Source organism: Alligator mississippiensis, chromosome 3 (genome assembly GCF_030867095.1).
Source record: "Alligator mississippiensis isolate rAllMis1 chromosome 3, rAllMis1, whole genome shotgun sequence".
Lineage (NCBI taxonomy): Eukaryota > Metazoa > Chordata > Crocodylia > Alligatoridae > Alligator > Alligator mississippiensis.
In genome coordinates this window covers 170356125-170377297 of record NC_081826.1, presented here as the reverse complement: position 1 = coordinate 170377297, position 21173 = coordinate 170356125, and the positions used below count along the sequence as shown (strand labels likewise).

Sequence of the window (21173 nt, the reverse complement as noted above, 5' to 3'; positions counted from 1 at the left end):
ATAAGTAGGAACTTCTACCAAATATGTGATGGGAGATGCACACAACCCCAAACTAGTGTATATTCAAAATGGGTAGGCAACAGTGTTAAGCTATATGTTGTGCCTGGAAAAAGATATTAATATGTCTGGTTACAAATAATAAAAATTGAAGCATGCCCCAAGAAGATCTGAGTTTAGTATGTCCCAGTACTTTCTGTTAGGCCTTTCAACAATATTGTCCATAAAAACAAAAACATATATTACATTAAAAAACAAACACTGTGAAGCAAAGAGCAGTGTGCATATGAACAGAAGTGAATGATATATTATTTTTCATAATTTTGGCTACACTTTCATTATGATGATGATGGGAATATAAAAAAGGCCAAGACAAGTAGGGAATATAACAGATTTGGATGGAATCTAGGATGTCAAGGAAATATTTTGGGGAGTATGCTCTCACCAGAAATCAGTTCAGTTTTTCTCCCCTCTGGTACTCACTATCCAACATAAATTTTATTTGGCAGGGGAGGGGAGCACAGAGGAAAGAAATGGCATGGGCAGGGGACTTGTTTATTTTGTTTGTTTCTTTTGTTTTTATTATTTCTTTTGTATTGCACTTTTAAAAACAGTTTGAACACATGCTACTTGTTATAAAGCCAGAGATTACTTTCTTTTAACTACAGTCTGTATATATGACATTTTCTATCAGCTGAAATTTAAAGTCCCAGTGGAAGCTGGTGTATAACAAGAACATTCACATTGATGGCCCAACATTAAAGGAGCCTTTACATGTTAATGGAGTTATTGTCCATCTCAGAAACCTGTACTGACAATTTAATGACTCATACAGGAGTCATTACAATGCCAATACACTTGTACTGACATTGCATCTGCTTAATAATAATATTCATGTTTATTCTTTTTCCTTGGCGGCTTACTAGTGTTATACATTTCTCAATTTTCTCTTATTACAATTCTAAATGTAACACTGTCTTGCACAGACCTGCTATCATCTCACTTCTGTTATTGTAAATTATTTAAAGAAGAAATATCGAACAATAAAACTTAGAATATTTACGCTAAATAACCAGACTAGCAGCATTTAAGCTCGTTTCACCATTATTTTTCTTGTATATCCCAAGCTGGGTCTTTTTCTTCCGCTCAGTCTTGGAAGGTCAAAAGTTATATGCTGTGCTGTTCAAAACAGTACTCTTCTATGTTACACAGTGCTCACAAATGCAGAGATAGCCAGATGCTCAAGAATTTTTAGTGTTAGTAGCATCGGTTAATTACATCATCTTAGATACTATTTAAATCTAAAGGAGTCACCAGTGAAAAAAATTACCACACAATTTCATTGGTATATCCTGGACGAAATTAAGCTACACTAATTAAGCCATTCTGCATCTACACTATGAATGTAGCTGGATCCACATCCCCCCAAATTTTTCATAGAGAGATAAACCTAAAGTAAAAGAATGAAACATGGTCATGGAATAAGATAGCTCACCAATTCATATGCATGCATACACAAAATTGAATCGATTCCCAGCTGCAGTCCACCACTGTGCAACTGTTATCTCTGTCTAAAATAAAACTGAATATAGAATTCTCAGTGGAGCAAATTGATCTTAATAGGTACATTCTTGTACTGAAGCAAACCACTGACTTTGCACTTGTAACATGGGATGGAAGACCAAAACACCAAGCTAATTAGAAGGCTGTATTTATAGAACATGTGCTGTTAGTCTTCAGGCTATGAAACTGAGCCCCTACCAAAAGTGGGCAATATCTGACGGAATACAGGTTTCCCTCACTTTTTGATGTATATGCGTTCCTGGAAAATGGCACATAACTTGAATTTGCATAAGGGGAACCCACTTTACAATATAACATTAGGGATATGTTCCAATACCTCAACTGTACTGACCCCCAGACCCATTTCTACCACTTTTACAGGACAATTTTGGTACTCACCAACAGCAGACAGTACATACGAGCACAGGGTGGTGGTGAATGTTACCATAATGGGGATGGCAACTACAGAAACATGTGTCGCAGACAACAAGCAAGGAGCACAGATCTACACAGAAGACTCTATTTTGGTGCACCTCACTCCCACAATGCACCATACAAAGCAGCTGACTGCAGGCTTTCATCACACCAATCTCATAAGAGTGAATTTACCTTGCATATAACGGATTTTGGATATAAAAAGGGTTATTGCATAAGAGCAAATTGGCACATACAGAACCCACATAAAGCGAGGCAAACCTGTATAGTCTGGAGGCGACTATCCGTACATTTATTTTTTCTTGGCCTTTGGCAATGCTATATTCAGCTTAAGAGTGCTAGAAACATGTATTTTCTTTTACATACTACATAGTTTGAACAGCCAGTGAAGCAAATCAAAATACTCCTAAAACTCCAGATGCTTCATTTCATAAATACATCCCAAAGCACATAAGTCTACCATCTGGGCATAGGCAAGAAAAAGATAAGATACACTTAAACTAATCTGTGTTTGATATTCTCTAATATGCAGTGAAAAACTATTCTAAATATGTTTTTAAAGGGCCAATGTTCTGTGGCATTCTTGTATTGTTATATGCAATTTCTGGTTTAAATCAAAGCTGTCTTTGTTGTAGAGTACAGTCTATCCATAAATGAATTACATTATTTTAAGAGCAGACTTACCATGAGTTAGTAACATTTTCTGCTTGAGCTGTAAACTAGATATTTGCTGAGATTTGAGGGTGGTTAGATTGAATTCTACTTGAACGCTTTCGTTCGATTGACAAATACTTAGTAATATCAGGGGTGTAGGTTGTAGGTTTAGTAATATCAGTGAACTTTGACCCAACACTGCCGAGAACCTTTGGACTGGTGATTTATTTTTCCAATTACTACTCTCAATTTTAGATATCCAGAGAATAAACTGAGGCCACTTAGAGCATATTACTCTAGAAAATGCCCAGAGAGTGCCCAAAGACATTGAACTCATTTCCCTGGATAGCTTTTATTAGACCTTTTTCTTATCTTCATATACAGATTAAAAGTTCAACCATAAATTTATACAAAGCATACCATAAACTTCTTTCCCCAGGACTGATGTATATTAATGCCACCAACACCATAAAAATACAAATGTTTTCAGAAGATTCCAGAGACTTAGGGTAAAATAAAGGTTCAACTGATTTTACTAGGGACTGTATTATACCCCCAGTTATCTGAATTTCTTTTTGTCATTTGGAACCAGGAGATAATATTTCTAAATATCATGCATAGAACATTCATTCAGTACATTGGGGATAGGGGCAGACATTACACATAAACCAGTTTAAGTGATCATAGACTGGTTTATACCTGTAACAAGACAGACATTCAGTGCACATAAACCAGTTTCAAAATGACCAAAACCGGCTTGAGATAAACCTGGTTGAATGTAGTATCAGACTTAACTGATTTGGCTCAAACCAGTTTATGCAATGTCTGCCCCAGATTCCTTGCTGATTTAAGTTAAACCAGACTCCCCCAGCATGCTGGCATGCTCTCTGGGTTGGGCAGGGCTTCTGCTCCACAGCAGGGTTGGCCCTTACTCTATGCTCCCCAGTTGAACAGGGACAGGCAGGGGCAGGGGTCTGGTCAGGTGAGGGAGAAACGCAGCCCTGCCGAGCCAAGCCAGATTCCCCTCACCTGCAGCAGTGACTGCCCCTCTCATTCCTGCCACTCCTGAGCTGCTCTGGGAGGCGGGGTGGGGGGGCGTGCTTCAGCCCAATGGCTTCTGCCTTGCACGTGGAGCTCCAGCTGCAGCCCCTGGAATGAAGCCTCCTACCTGAGCGCCTTCCGCCTTCCAAGGAGTCCAGGAGCTGGAGCCAGAGCTATACATGCAGGGCAGAAACTTCCCTTCCCCCCCCCTCCGCCCCCATGAATGCACCTTTTCTAATGTGAGGTATTAAACTAATGTGCATTAGGCTATGCTAATGTGCAACAGCGCACTTGCATGCTATTTTAGTGATGTTTACAGTGGCATGGCATGAGCAGTTGGGGACAAAAGAGTCCCTTACCCCAGCCAGCCCACAGCTGCTCATGCAGTTGCAGCCCAAAGTGCAGCACAGGGCAGGGGGGTGTGGTGGTGGCAGCTGCTGAGCTCAGGGCCTGCTGAAACCTCCAAGCTAGCCCAGGAAGCCCACTCCCCATCCAGCCCCCACCTGGCGGGGCCAGATGCCAACTGGCAGAGCCCCTTGGGGTGGGGGCAGAGACGGAGTTATTTGCCTTCCCAGTGGCATCTGGCAGAGGAGCAGGAGGGGGCTTATTCTGCCACTGGGAAGTAGTAGCAGATGGGGTGGGCAGACCCAGCTGTGCCCCCCTGGGGCCAGTGGGGGTAGAGGGGAGACAAACCCCTCTCCCAACCCCATCTGCATTAGGGACCATGCTGGCCCACTGCTGCAGCAGTGAGCAGGGGAGCACCCAGCAGACCCAGCTGGCATCCTTGCTGGTACAACATGGAGGTGGAAATTAAAACCTTAACTGGCCAGTTCAGCCCAGACTGGCCATGCCCCACCCAGCACAGCTCCCATGCAGTCGAGGGCGCACTCTAGCACCTCTGGCTCCTGGCCTGAGAAACGGCAGGCATGTGCCTGCATGTCTGTGATGTTACAAACTGGTTCAACCTAGGTGGATTAGACTAACCTGCAAAGGTTAAATCAATTCAGGCTTCAGCTTTTTTAATGTCTATCACTAGCCTGGAAGATAGTGAAATCTGACAGAGCTGGGTGGATTGAGAATGGCTGTTCAAAGAGATTGGGAGTAGCGCTGTGCAAAACAACACCATTTCATTTTGACTTCCATTTTAACGGGACAGTGTTTTGTTTTGTTTTGAAACCACTATTCCATTTCATTTTGTTGAAACTGTTTCGACGCTGTTTCGAAGTTTTGCTCATAAGCTATAAGGGGGAAGCATGAAACTGCCTATAACTTTGTCCTTTCTTGCCTGATTTGGATTAAACTTGCTAGGATGGTAGCCCCTTCTGTGGCCACGAAGCCTGCCAAGTTTCAAGGAAGCAGGTGTAGGGGTTTCTGGGAAAATACACCCTAGGCTGCTGACAAGCAAAACTCATGACATAGGACAGAAAGCAGGGCAGTTCAAACAATGCTGCTTTTTATCCTGTTTTTCCATCCCTCCTGCAGAGCACTGGGATTGGAAGGCACCTCAGGGAAGGATAATGATCACTGGTCAGCTACACACAGTCAATATGAGAGCAGTCCTTCCCCCCCTCTTTCCCCCTCCCTCTCCTTGCTTTCTGTTTCCCTGTAGGCAAGCCCAGCTTGAGCTTCGAAACTTGAAACATTTTGAAACTTTCAAAATGTTTTGACTGCCCTCATTTTGTTTCGAGGCTGTTTCAAAGCCCTTAATTCATTTCAATTTTGCTGTTTTGAGCTCGAAACTAGTTGAAACAGTGTTGAATTGAAAAAGCTGGTGAAATTTCACACAACCCTAATTGGAAGCTAGATGGGGAAATCATGATTTTCCCATTGTGTGGGCAAATACACTGGATTGAATTTCAGTGGGTTGACACTGCATAGTTGGGGAGAGTAGGATTGGAATGAGAAGATAAAGGTGTGGAAAACAGAGGATTGAGACAAGTTAAAAAGACAAGTCACAGTTGGCAGAAATGGGAAGAAGAGTATTTCCATTCAATGGCACTTTCCTGAAAAGCCTGGAATAAACCTCAAGTTTTCTCAATCCTACCATTCCTTTACTGTCTGGAAATATCTGTGAAACATTCTGGCAAAGTGTCTCATCCCTTCTCTAATGCCAACCACAGAAAAGATTATGACCCTGCTGCAGCTATCAGTTGGTCCATTAGCTCAAGCAGAGAAAAGGGTCTGGGGTGGAACTATAGATTTCTTTTGTTTACATATAATGTTTCAAAGTCAATATGTCCTCTGAGAATTTTTTCAAAGCCAAGTCTGACAAATAACCTCTAATGCTATACCTTGGAGGTTAGCAAATGGGTCTGATATGGATGGCCCAGGTTTAAGTCCCTGATCTACATGTTTCAGAATGATGTATAATGAAAAATGAATCTGTGTTCCACACTGTAGCCCAGTTCTCTAAAAAACAGGTTACACAGCTTGAAAGTTTAATTTCCTCACCCCACTAGCTATACAGTTAGTACAATAAAACATATCACGCAAAACCTTTGCCTCTCGTATACTATGATGCATTCTTTAATTACAGTATCACATGCTATTTTTCACCCAAAATAAATAAAGAGAAAATATATGAAGGAGCAGGTAGATTATTATAAAATCTAGTTATCTTGCATTGTAAGAGACACAGGGCATATCTACACGTGCATGAATGCACCTTTTCTAATGCGAGGTACTAAATTAATGTGCATGAGGCTATGCTAATGTGCAACAGCACATTTCCACGCTATTTTAGTGATGCTTAATGAGCAGTAGACTATTTTACTGGATGTTAGCGTAATGTCACAGTTTTGTAAGTGATGCTCTAATATGCAGTAAAATAGTCTACTGCACATTAAAGCATACATGTAGATATGCCCACAATGCCCTGCAAATATCATACAGTAAGTTATTAATACCTATACCCTAAATAGAATGGAGAGAGAAATAAGTGACAGACACCAGTAAGAAAAAGACATTACAAAAGACATTCGGTCAGACAGAGAATCCCACTACACATATCAACTTTTTAGAACTCAGTAGAAGGTGATCTATGAGCGATAGAAAATGTTACTTATACAAAATAAAGCTTTAAGAAGAAATTTTGTTTTGCTAGAAAACTTATTAGAAATGTTTGTCCTAATTCAGGGCCCAGAACTAACTACATAAACGTGTTTTTGAAAATGTTGGCCAAAATATTTTACCTAGCATTTTGTGCTATAAATACAAATTTTACATCTCTGCCAATTTTTTGCTGATATTGTAATTTGTCCTGGGTCTGTTGAACACAAGGGAGCTCTATCAATTTACAATAGCAAAAAATGGACCAATGATGGTTGCAGAATTTCTAGGAAGTACAATGCATAATGCACTGCATTGTGTAAATGCAGGTAATTTTGTCAATAGGAAAGATTACCACCTAAGCCATTACTTAGCAAATATGAGTATAGATTAAACAAATGGATATAACTGCAGAGGAGACAGAATAAAAAGCAAGTACAAAAGCACAGCTAATGGAGATAACAGCAAAATTACTATGATTACTTTAATGAACCTATTAGAGTGTGGCTTGTATATTATGAAACATTATGAAATGTATTCCCTATCACATTTAGAATCATGAATATTTGCATCTGACAATAAACCATAATACCCCTAAGTATAAAGAGGTCTGTCTCACAGGAGAATTTTCTAGATGTTGACAAAATATAAAACAATCAAATTAATTGTTTGTGAATCCTTGAAAGCTTACACTGGAATTCCTTCACATGCAAGATTTAGGAATAGCATGTTTGCCCTGACACAACATGTGAATGTGAACAGTGTCTTTTAGAGTTGTATTTAAAGCCTTTGACTTGAACTGGAGTCATATAGCAGAGCCCCATAATTTCTGGTGTTCATAAAACATAAAAACTATGGTAGAACCTGGCCCTGCAATCTTTACTTACATAAGCAATCCTTTGGGCTAGGGACAGACATTCAAAAAGTCTGAGCCTGAATTGATTAAATCTTTGCAGGTTAATCTAACCTGCCTAGGCTGAATCAGTTTGCAACTGCAGAGACATTCACTCTGGACTGAAGAACTGGAGGCACATGCCTGCGGTGGCTCAGGCTAGAAGTCTGGGGGTGTTAAAGCAGCCCTCCCTTCCCCTTGACAATGCTGAGCTGGAGGGGGCTGTGGCCAGCCCTGGCAGGACACTTTGATTAGGGAGGAGTATAAACCCCTACCGTGCCTGCACAGTCCTAGACTTTTCCCTGCTCACTGCTCAAGAGACGGGAGTGTTACCAGCCCCCAGACCCATGCTAGTATTCTGAGGCAAAGGGGGAGGGGGGGTGCATGCATCTGTTGATGACACTAAACTTTTCAATCTCTCTGTCTGTGCTTTTTCATACCATCTGCAAACCTGACAGGCAAGGGAGCCAGCAAGGGGCTGATAACACAGTGTTTATCAGCCCATCGACAAAACAGAAGCCTCTCTCATTAGTTCAAGCTCTTCTTAAACAGCTTTTCCAAGGAAGAAATGGAGGGATATTACCAGCTGACCTGTTGATTAGCTCCAAAAAGACTTAGCGGATTATTGTTCTGTCTGTCTGTCCCAGTGAAATTGGAGACACACCCACAGATACCTCTCAGCATTAGCTAGCATACCACATGCCTAGGGTCTGTGGGGCTGGGTTCCGTGCTGTGGGAGATGGGAGGGAGGGAGGGAAGGTGGGATGCCTGTTTAAGCAGCAAGCCGTGAGGGGAGGGTGGGGCAGGGGGAAGCCAGGCAGACCGTGCTGTGCCTGAAGTCTTCACCAGAGCTCCGGCTGGGGAACAGAGGGGCGGGCCAACCCTGTTCTCTAGAGCAGATAGCACAGCTCAGCCCAGCCCAGGCCTACAAGGCATCTGGATTGCTCGGGGACCCTGGTTTAACTTAAACCAGGAAGGGGTCTGGGACAGACATTGCATAAATCGGTTTGATGCAAATCAGTTGAGTGTGATACTACTTTCAGTCAGGTTTATCTTAAACCACTTTCAGCCATTTTGAAACTGGCTTTTGTACACTAAATTTATGTTTAAACCAGTTTCTGATCACTTCAATTGGTTTATGTGTAATGTTCGTCCCTAGCGTTGATGGGTAACTTACAATTTTTTTCCCCATCCTGTTTGTCCTCCTAGGAATAGAAAGATTTGTTATTAAATATTAGTCTTGCCTCTCACTCAGCTTAAATGAACCTAGTGAATGCATTTGGAGTCAACTGGTTTTCCTACATTTAACACCTGTTGCCCTTCTTAGTTCTGGAATGAAGAAAACATCTGGGGCTATGAGGCTGTTAAGAACAAGGCTAGGACACCAGTGAGACAGAACTGCCTGATACAAACTTGGTTGGGTAAGCCATTGGTAATGATTGTAATACAATGTTATGGGTTATTCAGCATGAAGTTGTAGTCCTCATATTAATCACCTTTGACCCTGGATAAGGCAGCTGTTGCCAACTGAATCAGTTAGGTGGTTAGGGTTATTTATGTTGTTTATTTTAATTAAAAAAAAGACATAAAGAAAATGTTTTAACTGCTATGAAAGTGCCAGTGCTTTAAAAAGGCTACTAGAAGATGTAAGAAGAGTTCTTATGACATGATCCAATATCTAGGGAACACTGGGTGCAACTGCACATCCAGTTAATGCGGAGCAATAAACTTCAGAGTTCATTGCTCCCAGGCATACCATTTGAACAGATGTCTGGGACCATAGCACATTGAACCAGGTTAGAGCAGCCCTGGCTGGCAGGGGACCCTGAGAGTCAGCCTGCCAGCCTGGGGCTCCTCCCCTCCAGCTCAACATAATGCGGAGGTATTGGCTGGGGCACAAGGGTGCTCCAGTGTGGGGCTAGCTGGCAGGCTCACCCTTGTGCCCCAGTCAGCCTCTCCAGTATCTACACAGGGGCTGCTGCAGAGTAAAAAACTTGGGAGCAGGATAGTACTTGAAAATACAAGTACTATCCTGCTGCGAGTTAATTAGTTTACTTGAGCCTAATTACCCTGCACATGTAGATGTTGAGACATTTACTGCAGAGCTAATTATTCAGCTCCACAGTAAACTTCACATGTAGATGCACCTACTGCGTGGCAGGCCAGGGTTGTGACTCCTTATTACAGTTAGGTGAAATTGAGAACCCTTATTCTGGCAAAAGAATCCAACACAAGTTTCACTCCCAATCAGGACAAAATATTGATATTTCCAAAACTTCTGCAGAATGGAAGTTTAAAAAACCAAAATGTGAAAATATCACTATTCTTTCAAATTATATGAAACACTGGCATTCCACAACATTGAAATCATTCCTTTTGTTTTGTTAGAATTACCCAATATACTTCTTTTCAAGCCATTTCAATATTAAAGGGCATTTCCCTTTCATGGTACCCTACAGTAATTTTATTTTGTTAGCCTAATTTCCCCATTCTCCTCCATGGGTCAAGCTCCCTGGCCTGACAGCCTTCTCTATAATTACTCAGGGTCACACAACTCCCACAATGCACTGTACAGCTCAGACAGAAGCAAATCCCTTGCACTGTATTATGAGACATATACTTCTTCAGGGAGTTTGGCCTACAGAGTAGTATTAGTGCTGGAATAATACTCCCATACAGGAATACATGCACAATTTAAAAATTCAATTAAATGTGGAAATGAATAGAAAATGACAAGTTTACAGTCATTCCAATACAGCAAGTGTTTCTGATTCCAGTTGCTGACTGAAGTAACATATTTCATTTCAGTTTTATTGATGGAAAATTGGATTTTTTTCCATCAAACTCAAAATTTTGAATTTATGAGGACTATATTTGCTATTAGAAAAATCATTCAGATGGAAAATTCCTATTCAGCTCTACTCCTTATACTTCTTCCCTCCCCACCCTCAGATTGAAAAAGTCAGCATTTCAAGGGAACAAGTGAGTGGATCCATGAGACAGTGTTTTCTAGAGGTTACTTATAGAAACCTGGGACATGTAGATACTAGCCAAGGAGTGCACATCTTTGCAGACTGCATTTGAATGAGAATCTTACAAGACTTGAGGATCTTGACTAGAACAAGATTTCAAATGACTACTAAATATGTACAAAATCTATGAGATAAAAGACAATACATTATGGATGTAATTTTGTCTCCCCACGCTCTTCATAGATACAAGGCTGAAAATACCCCAAAGTTCATTTTGTTTTTTAATGGTGCCATTTTAAATTTTCAACATCAATAGTTCTGTATTTTTGAAAACTATGGCTCTGGAGCACTTACAATGCTGCCCCTATTAGCAATCTCCTATAAGGATTTAATTAGAAATACAGAACCTTTGAAAAACCTTGTACTTGAATCATCTGTCTATTGAGATATTGTATACATCTTTTACTTTAACCACCATTTTGAATCTTCAAGGGGCTTGCATTTGCTACAAAACATAATTTAGTGAAAGGGAAAGAAAATCCTGAGCAAAATAAATAAAAATGATTTATTTGTAACTTCACAGAGAAAACTGTTGATACTCCTTCCTTTTCGGGCAAAAAGTGCCAATATTTCACAACAGGATTTTTTTTTTCCAAGTGTTGATAGTTCTGTTTTTGTTAGCGTCATTATCATTTAAGAGATACAACAAGAACAACAGTGCCTCAAGACGGGAAAGCATATGTGTAAAGATCCGTGTTTATTGGGATCTGAAAGCTAATAAGGTCCTTGGAGAATAAAAGTCAATAACTGAACTTCAAGCTTGACAGTCAGGATGAGCAACTTCAGAAATACTTCCTTTCAACCCACCTTTGTTCTACAGCATAGAGCAATTTCCCTCTGTTCTATGAAAAGCTATTTGTTAAACAATTGTTAACTTAAAAGGAAACTTTAAATGTGGGGGGGGAGGGGGGAGCAGGAAGAGAGAGACAGAAGAAAAGTGTCTAGAATGAAAGCAGCATAACTGCAATCGCCCAATAGTATTCATGTTAAACAGATGCTGGGGTCTTTGTTTTTGTTGCAAAAAAGTATTTGCAACACAGAAAGAAGCAGAAGAGCAATTTCTAAGTAGTTTCCTGTCTTTCATAGAAGATTGAGACAACTTCACCATTATATTCTAAACAAATTAAGTTTTAGCAATAAAGAACTTTTTTTGCCTCTAACCTATTCTTTAAGATGTGTTTTCTGCCTGAGACTGGCCCTCATTGGATTAGGATTTTTACACAGCATCCTTTTATGTTTAAATCACCTGTTAAAAAGTTTAAGATGTGCCTAAAACTTAAGTGCTGTAAAATGAAAAGGCAATACCAAAGAAAAGTGTATGGAAGCTGAAGAAAAAGACAATTATAGTCTGCCGAGTAAAACGCTAATTATGGACAGAAAAAAATGTATTGATCATTTAGTGTCTTTATATAATTACATGATAGTCCATAATTGTAGACCTCCACAACCTGCATTCAATGTTTTACAACAGTCCAAAGGAGCAGTTACTGACTACTGTATAAGCAGAAATTAAGAACTGTTCCCCCATAAGTGGTATCATTTGCTCAATTGTCTGCATCAGCTTTATTATTGCACTTAGGGCCTCTAAGATTGTTCTGAGATGGTATGAACACTTGCACCTCAAAAAATGTTCATCCTTTGGCACAATGAAGCCAAAGTAAGATTTTTATTTTTTTTAATGAGGGTCAGAAGTTAAGCTGCTGCAATGCGCACCAACATAGCAAACTTCACTCCTACTTCCTCTAGCTTTGAATGTAGCCAGTTGATCTAAATCTTCAAAAGAGAGGGAATTACTGAAGTAGGCAGGGTATTCAGTACATGCAATTTCAAGATATTCCAGGCATATTTGGAAAGAGAGAGAGAGGGGCTATTCAGACTGAGTTGAAGAGGTAAAGTACATTGTCAGCAACTGCCCCTCCCCTCCCCTCCCCCCTGCCCACAAATGGTAGGGCTTTATCAAAGATGGACAGAGAGGCAATTATTCTGCATGCTCAAATGAACTGAATCAGCATTCAATCTAAGAGCTGGTTTCAGCATTGTCTAAGAACTGGCATAATATAAAACTGAAACCATGTAGTCATTTATAGTCCCAAGAAACACTATCAAGCTACTGCATACTCTTGCTCTTAAACACAGTCAATGAGATTAGTCAGTTGCTTAAATTGCAACAGAATCAGAATCAGTGAATAGTCAGCCGCTTACAGCACTAAACATTGCACAAGAGATGAACTTACAGAAACTGTATAAAAAGACTCACCACACTCAAACACAACCAACACTGGATCACTGGCAACAGTTTAAATGGGGAAAAAAAAACAACTTTGCTCATGTTGTGTTTCCATTGTATAGTATAATAAAAAATAGGGCTTTCATTTAATCACAGTTAATGCAAAAACAAATTAACGTGTTCATTTTTTTTTTAATTGTGTTAATCACGCACATTGTCCTGACCAGCGGAGCAGACCAGCAGGAACCCACACACAGCCCTGACTCTAGCCTACCCTGTGCCTGCTCCAGACTCACCTGCCCACACTGAGCAGCAGCAGTAGCAGCAGCAGCCAGGCAGAAGCTGCTACTCGGTATGGGGGGAAAGTGAACTCTCTCCCTCACCACTGCCAGGCCCTTCTTGCCGCAGGCACCCAGACCCCATGCCCAGGCTGTCTTGCAGCATCTCTCCGCTGCCATCACCACCACCTCCAGTCTGCCTAATGGGACAGCAGTGGAAGTGCAGAGGAGCTGCAAGGCTGCTCAGGCACAGGCTCCAAAGGCATGGTCACACATGCAGACACGCACTTCCAGCAGCTCAAATGGAAGTGGTGCAAATTTGAGCCCAGGCTTCTTGACTCAGCACACGTGCCCAGACATGCACTTTGGTGTAGGGCAAATTGTGCTACTTGGAGCAAAATAACCCTGCCTGGCTCCTTCCGGATCTGCAGCCAGGGAGAACTAAAGCCTGGGGCCAGCACCTCTCCTGGCCCCAGCAGTACAAAAAGCTGTCCTGTCAAGTAGCTCAGGGCTATTCACTCTCAGGAGCTTCTGGGGCCCAGCCAATTGGTACCTGGGGACACTACCCCTTGTGCCAGCTGGACTGCTGAAGCAGCCCTGAGAGTTCCCTGCACCCTCTACCGACTGCAGTAGTCTGGCAGTGGGGGCTGCTGCCTGGCTGTGACCTGCTGCACACCTGCCAGACCCAGATGGGGACTGCACAGCCAACAGAGGCATCTGCCCCTCTGGGCCAGCTGCCAGTGGGCTTTGGCTGCAGGGTTGGCCTTTGTATGGCACTACTGCCATGTCTGCCCCCTGTCTGGCCATCTGGGCAGCTATCGCCCAGAAGATTTTCCCAGTGCGGTGGCCTGCTTTGAACTGTCAAATCATGTCCTCCTGGCTCCATTTGGCCGGGAGGTCAGCCACCTCCACCTGGGTCCAAGGTGCCAGCTCTGAGCAGGCAGGGTCCTGCCACTGGCCTCCCTAGCAAGAATTCAGGTGTTCCTTATTTGAAAACTAAAAAAATGCCTGATAAAAAAACCCAAAGTCACTTGGTTAAATACCCTGAAATCCATGTTCCTCCACAATTAAATCAAAAGGTAGGATGTGTGTGTGTGTGTGTGGATGTGTGTGTGGAGAGAAAGAAATCAGTTGGGCAATGTTTTATTGATATATCTACAGTGTTAAAGCATTTTGGAAGCCTACCAGCATTTCTATCATCATAATAAAATGAATTCTAAATACCTATATGTTTTGCTGCCCCCCACAGGGGTTACAGTCCCCCAACAGAGTCTACAGACCCCCCACAGGGGCTACCCCCTGCAGGGCCCACATGCCCCACCCCCTCTTGCTCCCCCCAGTCCCCTGGATTGCTGCCTGCCTGGCTCCATCCCCCACTGGCTCCTGCAGCCCCCCCATGGCAGCCCCCTTTAGCTCCCCCCTCCACCAGACCCCTCAATGGCTGTCCCACCTGGCCCCATCCCCTACTTGCACCCCCAGCCCCCAAAGGCATTCCCCCCACACTGCAGCCTCTCTCTCACACACACACAAAGCCTTTATTCACCCCAGGAGCAGGGGCTGGATGGGGCTCCAGGGCCTCCTGGCAGGCCCCCTCATGCAGCACAGGGCAGTGGGGGCAGCAGGGCCTGGGCTGGGGCCACTGGGGCTGTCACCTGGCCCCACTGTGTGGGGGGGGGGGACAATGACTCTGATGGCAGCTGGAACTGCCAGTGAGTGAATGCTGGGGTTTGTTTTTGTTGTCTTTTTTTTAATTGCTGGGAGGCTGGGGTGGAGGGGCAGTGATGGGGGGCACAAGGGGATGGCAGGGATTGGGCTGGGCAGGTCAGGGATCAGGCGTGTTGGGAAGGTGGGGCAGCCATGGGGGATTCGGGGGGCAGGTGGGGGATGGGGCCAGGCAGGGAAGGGATCAGGGGGCAGGACCAGGTGGGGCAGGGATCAGGGGGCTGTGGAAGAGGGCAAAGCCAGCAGGGGTACCCCCCATGGTCCTCTTCCCCCTCCTCCAGCCCCTCTGACCCTTTACTTACTAGCGCTGCAGCCAGGGTCCAGCTCCCTGCTACTGGTGCACACCTGCCCTCTATGGGGAGGCATCATGCTACAGCACCAGGGCGAGAGCCAACCATAGAGATGTTCTGGCAGCCAGAATGTCTCTCTGGAGGACCCAGCCTCTGGTTGCCTGTCCCACTTTTTTTTCTCTGTGGGTATTTCTGACCCCTGGATATCTAGGGGTTTAATTTTGCCTCTGCACTGCAAATTTGCAGCACGGAGAACATTTTCTTATTCCTGCACTTGTGGGTGTATGGGTGATAACTATTGTTTAACTGCGTGATTAAAATTGTGATTAATTGACACTATTTTTTAATTTCATAATTAATAGCAATTTTTTTCAAATAAAAAAGCCTATTTTAGGACTTTTATGAAACAGTATTTTTGTTTGGCAATTAGCAGCCATTTTGCACTGCAGAGATTTTAGACTGCACATATCAGGAGCTACAGTAAGGGGCTGTTTTGTATCAGGATCCTTTACACACCAGTTTCTATTTCTTCACCTATCACAAAGTTACACAAAGTGAAAGAAAAAAAAAATTTAGCTCCTAGTAAGCCCCTTTTAGGTGCTTTGCTTTATTATAGAGCTACAGCAAAAAAGAAAAACAAAAAACATTTTTAAAGAATTTGCTGTGCCAGTTACCACTTTTGTGAAGATGAAGACAATGTAGCTACAGTTCTCTGTATGGCCCATGTAGCCCGTGTTAGAGAAGCCAAAATGGAATACAAATTTCAGTTGGTGATTTTTAATACACCTTTTTTTAATGATAAGTTTAGTTTCTGCAAATTAAGATGTGTTCTTATCACACTTTATCAGGTGTTAGCATGCTTCCACCTGTTAATACATCCGCAAGCTTAAAACTGCTTTCTCTTCTCAAAGTTTATAACTCATAATAGTTACAGAGTGCTACTAACCTCTTTTCTTTCTAACAAGGACATTTCTCTAAGGCCCACATCCTGCAGTGAGGTCTGCATGGATAGACACATGCATAGATAGCTCTATTAACTCTTCATTCCACAGACTTAAGGCTATGCTTGCAACCTCTATCCCTAGCCCAAAGCTTCACATAAACTGGTTTAAGTGGTCAAAAATTGGTTTAAACCTGTAACAGAACAGAAGTTCAGAGCACATAAACTAGTTTCAAAATGGCTGAAACTAGTTTAAGATACACCTGGTTGAATGTAATATCAGACTTAACTGATTTGGATCAAACTGGCTTATGAAACTTTTTCCCCAAGATCCCTTGTTGTTTCTCATTAAACCAGACTCTGCCAGCATCCCAGCATGCTTTGAAGACCTGGGCTGGTTTGTGCTATCTGCTCTAGAGAGAAGGCCTGGCCCCACCCCTCTGCAACTGTGGACTACAAATCCCAGAGGCACCTAGAAGCAGGAAGAGAATGTGATGAGCAACCCTGCAGAGTCCTGCTGCTGTGATTTTGGACTACAAATCCCAGAGACCTTGGGGGCAGCAGAAAGAGGAAGCAAACACACAGCCTGTGCTGGCTACATGCCAGAGAGCCATGCTCTAGTGCCCTCTGCCTTCTGGCCTGATTCACTGCAGGCATGTAGCTACATTTCCTGAATCAAAGATGAATGTCTGTTCACTTCTCTTTAAATTTGATATCTGCAGCTTAGACTAACCTTCAAAGACGGAATCAATTCAGACTTGGGCTTTTTGACTGTCTGTACTTAGCCTTAATGGCAGGACCAGGGCAAACCAGTGCAGTTTAGCAATTCTTGGCAAGTGCTGGTCATCCTCACCTACCAAACACATGGCAGTGTCAGAAAGGGCTAACATCAAACATTTAACACTGCTTTATGACAGTGTCTTTCTATTCTGAGTAAAAGGGGAAAAAATCCAATTGGTCTTCTATTGCTGGTAGCATCAGTTGTGATGCACAACAGATTATTGCTGTAAAAAGTGACTAAATTTCTCAACCCAGATTACAATGATAATTTGAAAAGTTACATTGTAATTGTATTAGAAAACCTACCAATACATTTATGGGTATATCCATGACTTGTTTCAAGGCAAATGAAAATATAGTAACCATTTAGGCATATTCATTTAAATTACCCAAAGTTTAAAATATAATAGACAAAGACCTACTGACTTCTGCCAACTCTTAATTATAGTCCTCTGTTATTTTCCATAATTAATTTACAGCTGAATAGTGTCTCCAGCAGGACATGCAAATCCAAACTGCTAAACTGTGCAGAATTCCAATGACACTTGAAATCCCACAATATGCCAAAATAAAGCAGCTTGCTGAGAAACATTTCCATGTGAAGTAAAGCATTATTTTGAAACCCTCCAAATTACAAGCATCTAAAAGGGAGCTCTAATTCTTATGATAAAAAAATTGATCTTGTAAAAGTATATATTTTTTAAAGCAGGTTAGCAGCAACTCCAAAGCAGGCTTCCTTTTAACATATCTTTATCATCCTTGAGAAACTTGAACTGATTTAGTGACTATTGATCAAGTCCATAATGGTTACTTTAACAACTCAATAGTCACAGGCCTTAACTGATACACCATAACCATTTGGAGCTAATGCTTAGATTGAGTGTGTTTTATTACAGGAATTGTAGAATATTACATATTCCACCCATAACAGAGGATATTTCTACCTACATAAATAGCTTGGAGATTCAGAATGATGCAGGTTGCAATCATGCTTGCTTTCTGAACATCTGTGGTATCTGGGTGCCACATTGTCACCAGCAGATTGAGGTTTCAGAAATCCCAGTGCTGGATATAATAGAATTGCTTGCAGATTATCTCCTTGGTGAATATTGGTTACATTAGACACCTGGCATTAGCTGCTATCTATACAACAACACTGATTTTATGTTTACTGCAGACTGATTTTATATGATCAGATCCCTTTTCTTCCTGTTTTACTATAAGGTCTCTTTTATAACTTGGCCTCTAGGCAGCACCATGATGTTCTTAGGGGGTATCATTGCTTCAATGATTCATGCTCCAACATGTATACCACTCTTCCTAAGTGCACATTTAATCCTGTAGTGTACTTTTATAGAAGTCTAGTATTTCTGCAGCATTTTGTAGCTTTGCTAGATTCTGTGTTGATATTACACACTTTTCTGAGTACCTTGCCCAGAGAATTTACCCATAATTGCATTGTAAATCATTAAATAATCGTGTACAGGGGGGCACATCTACACAAGACACTATGGAGACATAGCTTTTTGCTACAGCGACATAACATTGGAGGGCACTAACCATGCTACTGCACAGTGGCTCATTGCTACTGCACAGTAGGGTAGGAAATGACTTGTTAACCACCAGGACTACATAGGACTGGTGAGTGCTGAGCAGTCATTTAGTACTTACTAAAGCAAATACTAAAATGACACAGTACCAACTACACAGTGGGGCGCACATGTAGACACGCCCAGTAAGTGGTATCAATTGGGTTCAATGCCCAAGTATATTATAAAATTATCTTTTAGAAGTGTTGTAAAAAACATTTCACAAAGAGCTAACTAAGAGCCACATTTTCCTCTACATTAGACCACCTTTATTCTCATGCAAACCAATAGTTTTCTAGTACTGGTACTAAAGTAGCATAGGAGGTAGCAACCAAGCCCTAAATATTATTTCCCAGTTTTTCCTGAACTTTATATTAGGAAGTGGTCATGTATTAGTATCTACTTATATATCACTGGCAGTGCTTAACAGGTGACTATTACACCTGGCATGCTAGAGTGCTGTACTTATGTATACCTCTGACTCATGGCAATTGTGGAGTAGTTCTCAGACAGTGACATTTGGGAACAGTTCAGTTGTTAAGTGTGTCCATACTTTGACCTGCAATCAGGGGCAGATCCAGGAAGGGTTCAGCGGCATGGATGGACCCCCTCGCCACCTTTCAGTCAAACATGTTGTAGGAGTGGCAGTTGGGGATACTTTTACATCCCTAAAGCAAGTAAGAATCCCCACTTCCTTTCCCTCTTTGCTCAGGGGCACACCCTTTCTCCTTTCCTTCTCTCTCCCCCACATCTGCCAACTGTTGCCACTATCCCCAGCTGCCCCAGGATAGCAGAAGGCGTAGCTTCAGAGACATTCTTGCCTGCTCCAGCCAGACTCTGTGCAGAGCTGGCCTCAGCTAGGGGCAGCAACACCAGCAGACCAGGTCCCTCCTCCCTGCATGGTCCCTTTGATGTTCCCTGACAACCCAGTAGAAGGGAACCTGCCTGCTGCCATCATTGTCTTTAACCAAACCTGGCTCCATGTGCAGACAAGCTATAGTGGGGAAGGAGAGGCTCTGAAGTGCCACCTCCCTCTGCCCCACACACTGCCCAGTTATCTGGAGACAGTAGCAGCAACAGCAGCATGCGGAGGAGGTGTGGGAAGGAGGAGAGAAAGGAATGTTCTCCTGAGTATAGCGAGGAAGGGATGGGGTTGGGGAGACTTTTACCTTCTTGAGGGACTTAAAAAAAAATCCCTGGTTTTGCTCCTGCAGTGTGGTCAGCCTGCTCTGAGATGGAGGGGAGGAAGGGTAAGCTGGGAGCTAAAGTGCAGCCACCCTTGAAGCATATGTTGCTGCTCCTGCACCCCACGTTGCAAAATCCTGGATTTTCCCATGCCTACAACAATTGTGAACTGGTTCCTAATCAGTGACACTTTGGAACAGTTCAGTTATGTGCACCCACACTCTTAGACTTATCAGAGAATATTCATTGAAAACTCTTTTTCCATGATTTCTATTATCCTGTCTGAGTTTCAGTGTAAACTGTTTGGAATGCAGAGTCTGGCTTATCTGTTTTGGGAAGTGCTGCATGCATTAACCATGGTCTATAAATAATGATAGTAAAAATATGTTTTTGGTACTAACAAAAAACCTTTACAGGCAAAAGACGATACAGCAGCATTTTACAGTCTACCAAGAATGCTCTGCAGTTGTGGTTGTCTTGACTCCTCAAAACAATAATAAAAAACCTATTAAGGAGAAAGAAGAGATGCACAGAGTAAACCTGAAATAATGAATTAAGATGCATTCAAACTGCGGTTCTCTGAAAAAGCACGATCAAAAGAACATGTGATAGTGATAATGTTACTGTGAGTGATTTTAGTTCAAATTTCTGAAGTAGAATTTTGTCTCCTAAATCACAGATTTTGCATGATTCAGGATAAAAGAGGGCATTACAAACATCTTTTCTGACCTTCCCACAGCACAGGTCAAGAAATCTCTCTATCTACTTCCTCTTTAAAAAATTAGGCAGGATTTGAATGTACAACTATTTGTTAAAACAAATGCAATGCTTTGCATTCTTCCCCTAATTTTTGAACAAATTTTTTAACTAAAAGATAGGGTGCTGGCATGCAGCTCTCCACTCTAACTCATGGCACTTTACAGAAAGTACCATGAGTTAGAGTGAAGCCCACCCCCAACCCAACAGACCTTTGCTTTTGGGTCAGCAAAGGGGAGGGGAAGGGGGAAATTGAGCTCCACTTTGAAGATGAACCAGAAGAGAGAGACTTCGTCCCATGCGGGGGGGGGGGGGGGGGAGAGGGGGGGAGAAGAGAGGGGAGGGAGCTCTGGGCTGGGGTTTGTCCAGCCTGAGGTGGAGATTCCCAATAGCCATCTTCTGACTTTCATTTGAAAGGCAAAGGGAATGCAGTGAAAAACATCTTGGAAAAATCTGTTACATAAGTTTTATTACTAACTCTTTTATTTCTATAGTGGAGGGGGAGATTGTGAATGGGAATGTCAGGTAGCAAAAAAAAATGCGGTGCAAAGCACAAAGTGGCATGCACCAGGACAAACATGGAGACAGCTCAAAGCTGCCTGCTCCCCTGTCTCCGTGCACCTGGCACCTCAGCCAGTTGCTCCCCAGCTGCCTGGGGTGCAGTGTGCCTTGAGATGGGGGAGCAAGCAGACCTGTATTGGCTGCTCCCCTGTCTCTGCATCGCCCATCTCCAAGTGCCACTCT

General features: G+C 42.5%; 1 protein-coding gene across 5 annotated transcripts in view; it reads right to left on the bottom strand.

Annotated features, from left to right (window-relative positions):
- LINGO2 (leucine rich repeat and Ig domain containing 2) overlaps nt 1-21173 on the bottom strand; it is a 993495-nt gene that overhangs the window by 608003 nt on the left and 364319 nt on the right. The window contains exon 1 of one of the 5 annotated variants that reach the window (XM_059724641.1): nt 15192-15251. The exons of the other annotated variants lie outside the window; for them this stretch is intronic. The gene's annotated coding sequence lies outside the window, so the exon portion shown is untranslated. Of the gene's footprint in view, nt 1-15191; nt 15252-21173 lie in introns of those variants that run through there. 5 annotated transcript variants of the gene reach the window in all.